The sequence below is a fragment of the Gossypium raimondii genome, chromosome 10, assembly GCF_025698545.1.
Source record: "Gossypium raimondii isolate GPD5lz chromosome 10, ASM2569854v1, whole genome shotgun sequence".
Lineage (NCBI taxonomy): Eukaryota > Viridiplantae > Streptophyta > Magnoliopsida > Malvales > Malvaceae > Gossypium > Gossypium raimondii.
Window position 1 is genome coordinate 31,237,308 of NC_068574.1, and position 6,000 is coordinate 31,243,307.

A 6,000-nucleotide genomic window follows, 5' to 3' on the forward strand; every position below is an offset into this window, starting at 1 on the left:
CCTCTGCTGAAGATTCCAAGCTTTGGCACAAAAGGCTAGGCCATGCCAACTTTAGATCGATGGCTCGAATGGCCAGTGAAGATCTAGCAGAAAACTTCACCAACTCTGTAGAAAAGGTTGAGGTTTGTGAGGTCTGTCAACTTGGAAAATAGGCCAGATTTCCATTTCCTACCAATAAAGCTTGGAGAGCCTAAAAAAAATTACAGCTTGTGCACACTGATGTGTGTGGCCCTATGAAGGTTGAATCACTCAATGGGAACAGGTACTTCATTCTTTTTATTGATGATTGTACCAGATATTGCTGGATTTTCTTCTTGAAATGCAAGTCTGAGGTAGCTCAACTGTTTTTGAAGTTCAAAACATCTGTTGAAACTGAAACAGGCTGCAAGTTAAAGACCATAAGGTTAGACAATGGGACTAAGTACACTTCAGCTCAGTTTCAAGCTTACTGTAATGATGCAAGCATTAAACATCAGTTAACCAATGTTTATACACCTCAGCAGAATGGGGTTAGTGAAAGAAAAAATAGAAGTCTGATGGATATGGCCAGGTGTCTGCTATTTGAGAAGAATTTGCCCAAGACCATGTGGGCTGAAGCAGTTAACATTGCTGCTTACATTAAGAAGAGGCTACCAACTAAGGCACTGGAACACAAGACTCCATTTGAGGCCTGGTTCAGATTTAAACCATCACTGGCTCATATGAAGGTCTTTGGTTGCCTATGTTATGCTTAAATACCAGCTGTGAAGAGGGACAAGCTATCCAAGAAGGCCTTGCCTGGAATTTTGGTAGGCTACAGCATGGTCAAGAAAGGGTATAGGAGCCTAGATCCTTTAACAAACAAGATCCAATTAAGCAGAGATGTTGTCTTCGATGAAAAGGGATGCTAGAACTGGGAAAGAAATGAGCCAGAGAACTGGGAAAGAAATGAGCCAGAGGCTATTTCTGAAAAGTTGATGGCTGATCAGTTTGAATCTGATCAAATTGGTCCTGAAATGGACATCGATGATGAGCCAATTAGAGGGACTAGATCCCTTGCAGAAATTTATAAGATAGCACAAGTTGCCATAGTGGAGCCAAACAGTTTTGATGAAGCTGAAGCTGATGAAGGTTGGAAGCAAGCTATGGTTGATGAAATTAAGATGATTCAAAAGAATCAGACATTGGAGCTGGTTGAAAGACTTGCCAACAAAAGGACCATTGGTGTGAAATGGGTGTATCGAATTAAGCATAACGTAGATGGCAGTTTAAACAAGCTGAACGCTAGGCTAGTTGTCAAAGGCTTCAGTCGAAGATATGGTCTGGATTACATGGAAACTTTTGCTCCAGTAGCCAGGCTTGACACAATCAGATTACTAGTTGCTTTGGCTGCTCAAAACTAGTGGATAATTCACCAATTGGATCTAAAATCTGCATTTCTTAATGGCATTCTTGAAGAGGAGATCTATATTGATCAGCCTCAAAGGTTTTATTGTGCCTAGTAAAGAACACATGGTGTACAGGCTTAAAAAGGCCTTGTATGGCCTAAAACAGGCTCCTAGAGCTTGGTATGCTCGAATTGGCAACTATTTGGTTAGCTTGGGATTCGATAGAAGCACTAGTGAGCCAACGTTGTATGTCAAGAAGGACAAGGCTGAAACTCAACTCATTGTGTTTCTCTATGTGGATGATCTTTTGGTAACAGGAGGAGATGAAGACATGTTGGCTGATTTCAAAGCCAAAATGAAGAGCATGTCTGATATGTCTGACTTAGGCAAAATGAACTACTTTTTAGGAATGGAGGTCATGCAACCAAAAATGGAATTTTTCTTAGTCAAAAAGCCTTTGCTATGAAGATTTTAAGTAGGTTCTCTATGTAGAACTGTAAACAAACAAGCACACCTATGGCTGTTGGTATGAAGCTGTCGAGCCAAGGAGACTATGAACCTATTTGTGAATCTGTCTACAAAAGCCTTATTGGTTGTTTGCTGTATCTGAAAGCAACAAGACCCGATATTATGTTTGCTGTGAGCATATTATCAAGGTTCATGCATTGCTATAACAAGCAGCATTTCCAAGTAGGAAAAAGAGTGCTCAGGAACATCAAAGGTACCTTGAACCATATAATACACTTTGGCAAGGTTGAAGATTTAAAACTGATTGGTTATACTGACAATGACTGGGCTGGTTCAAAGGATGATATGAAAAGAACTTCTGGCTATGCATTTACACTTGGCTCAGCTATGTTTTGTTGGAGTTTAAGAAAGTAATCGATGGTGGCTTAATCAATAGTAGAAGCAGAGTATGTTGCAGCTGCTAGTGCAGTCAATCAAGCCATTTGGCTGAGAAAAATTCTAGCTGATTTGAACCTACATCAAAGAGGAGCAATAGAGATCTACTGTGACAATAAGTTTGCTGTTTCAATTGCAAAGAATCCTGTTTTCCATGACAGAATGAAACATTTCAATATCAAGCTGCATATGATAAGGGAAATGGAACAAGCTCGAGAGGTGGAGCTGATTCATTGCAATTCAGAAGAACAAATTGTAGATATCTTCACAAAGGCCCTCTGTGTGTCAAGGTTCAGCGATTTAAGAAATCAAATGGGAGTTAGCAGCATGGAAGCTAAAGAGGAGTGTTGAAGTTAGCCTCTATGCAGCAAGCAAAGGTGATCATGTAGGTCACATGCAGTAGGGCAAACTATGCAACTGCTGAAGCAAAATGTTACTGTTTTATTTGTTCATCTAAATACTCCAATGATAATTTTGCAATTTAGTTGGATTTAAACTTAGTTGGTAAATCTTTTTGATGTAATTTCAGATGTTGATTGACTGAAATTCAGCAAAGTAACTAGTGCAAGCTAGTCTAGCTATCTTTCAATATGTTAAGTGGTGTTAGGTAAATGTTTAGGTAATATTTTGATTTGTAAGCTTGACTCATATTTGTTATATGTAATGGAAACTTGCCAATGTCCATTTTTTAATGAAAATTAGCTTTTTTTTCATCAATATACTCTCCATTCTTTGATTTCAAGTTCTGTTCTTACAAACAAAAGAAAGGTTTCTACTTTGTTTCTTCTCCAATTCACGAGGCTTGCTGAACAAGCCAAGCTAAATCAGCTTGCTTACTGCCTTTTAACTCCAACAAGCAGTTTACATCTCGTTTCGTAAACATGGAAATTTAATTATAAGAAAAAAGACCTCTTATTTCACATCAAAACTTTGCTGCCGATGCTTTCAAGAAAAAGAACAAGCTTTGCAGCAATAGCAATCTTAGGTTGTTATAAAGCTAGACAAGTAATGACTTTTCATGTTCGGTGTTAATTAGGGGAGATAGGCTGGATTATGAAATCAATTATGCTTAAAATTCATTTTCCCCTGCTACATGGACTCCTTCAAGTTTTTGAACATTCAGAATTTTTGTTTAATATAGGCTTTTTAATGTAGATAACTTATTGAACACATAAAATAGGATCCTCTTTGTTTGGATCCTGATAGGGGGTGCACGCGGACCAAGATCGAGTTGCCAAGACACAAGAAACTCTTATGAAAGGCCCTAGAGGAATAGATCTGAAAACACAAACAAAGATTAAGATTAAACCGAATCAGATTTGAATTTAAATCCCCAAATTCAATTGAAAGAGCAGCAAGAAACAAAGAAATAGAATAGATGACTCAAACGCAATTGGAAGTATAGAAAGAATGCGAATCGGCCAACAAATTGATTCAGCCAAGAATGCCCAAATTCCAGCAGCCAAATTTCACCCAACAAGTGGAAATAGCAATCGGCAAAACCCTAGAAATTGGGGAAAACTTGAATCGATTTAGGAGCTGCCAACAAGAGATCGAATTAAAAGAAGAGTTCTTGGAGTTTAATCAAGGCTGAAACATAAACAAGAACAGCAAAAGAATTAGAAGAAGAATCGACACAAACAGAATTAAAGAAAATAAATTGAACAGCAAGAATTAAAGAAAAGTCCTAAGAATCCTTGAAATCCCGAAATATTTCACAAATCCCTTCAAACGGCTCTAATCTCCCCTCCAAGAATATCAATGGCAAGAAGAAGGTTGAAGACGGCTCCCACAATCACAAGATTGCTAAAACAACTTCTAAAGAAAGCTCAAGAGAGAATTCTTGGAGAAAACCCCAAAGAAAATTCTGCACTTTATCAAAACTGAAATTTTAATGTAATGAGTAATTAATACAAGGGGTGGCTGGCCATCACTTATATAGGCCTCAAACTAATCCTAACCTTATTAGGAAACTTAAAAATTAACCCTAAATAATAAAAATAATAAAAGAATTTCGGCCTAACACTTAAATGGGCTATTTTGGGCCGATTTTAACATGTAATATCTCTGGAGCCTAAAAAAATTAAATTAACAAATAAAATGTTTACAAATTGGGCCCTTTGACATTTTGGCCTAATTTTCAACTAAGTATGTATGGATTTCTTGATTGGGCTGGGAATTTGCTTATTGGGCCTCGCCTTCAAGAATTTGGGCTTGTGATCCATCTCCTACTGAAATTGAGTCGTTGATGCTCGTGACGGAGATCCAATGTGCTTTGGCTGCAAGATTCGGTTTCTTGGACCAAGATTTCCAAGATTTGAAATCTTGATTTTCTTGATTCTTGAAATCACTCCAAACAGCAAAATTGGGCCAAGATTCGGTTTCTTGATTTTCTTGAAAATAAGAAAGTGAATCTTGATTTTCTCGTTCTTTTGTGTATGCATCTAAGGCCTTTGTGACTCGTATCATTCCCCCTTCCTCAAAAAGATTCATCCTCGAATCTGAAAAATCAAATGGACTCGACTTTCCTCGATCAAACGGGACTAATGGCAATTGAGCCAACTGAAAAGAATAGCCATGAGTTAGTAAATAGCAATGCAAAGAAACTTGTAGTCCAATCATAAGCATAACGAAACAAGTACAACGCATGCGAATGGACAGATTCAGATTACCATGCGAATAAGCTAATTTACTCGCTAATGCCTCGTCAAATATTCGAAAAAAAGATGGACATGTTTTAAGCCATTCAATCATCTCAAATTATTTCCACAAACCATGAAGAAATCGCGAGTAATAAATCAAATGGTAAACGTAATTGTCAGAAGTAGGTATTTGAAAAGGTCCACATAGTTCACAGAGTTGCACAATCATACCATGCATTAATCGATGGACTATAGATTCACTCACACATGCATAAAAAAAAACAATAATCTTTTTATCAATCATTAAAGCAGATAGATCATCAATAAATAAAATAGGATAGTCAAGCACGTTTCGATCTAAGTGTTTTATAAAAATTAAATCATCAACATGATCTTTATCACTATCCGCGGAGTACAAAGGTGTTTCAAAAGTTTCAAGCATCTTACCTTTATAAGCAGAAGAATAAGGGTTGATTTTACCTTTTTCATTGAATACAAACCTTCGCTCATTGGGGGCATAGTGTAGTCGAAGCTCCGTTGTTGAGTTAACCTTTGTCAAATGGAACTCAAACTTTATGTATAACCATAGAAATTGTTTAAGGCACGAATATAAATTGAAAACAAACTTGGCAAAGCTCGTTACCTTATTCAAAAACCAAGTATCAAAATAATAGAAAGTATTTGCCAAAACAGATTTGCACAAATTCGAGGATTTTACACTAGGCAAATTAAGAGAATAACAACTCATGCTTCCTTTCGTAATGACTTTATCAACCACAATCAAAGAATAACAATTAATTGGACCAAAATGAGGGGATCTTTTAAGAACTAAGTCACCAAAAGTTTTATCAATTATTTTCAAATTTGCACGGGACTTGGTTGCTAAAATTTCCTTACCTAGCTTACCTCCGGGCTCATGTGGTTGGATTTCATCTTTGCCTATGTTGATTGTATGAAAGTGTCTTTCATTTGAGAGGTATTGAAGTTGAAAGTTATCTTTCGGTCTTTCAGGAACCTGAAAAGTAGCAACACAAGAAAAATTCATATCTTGGTTAGTGGAAACATTCCTCACTACCCTATCCTTGTCT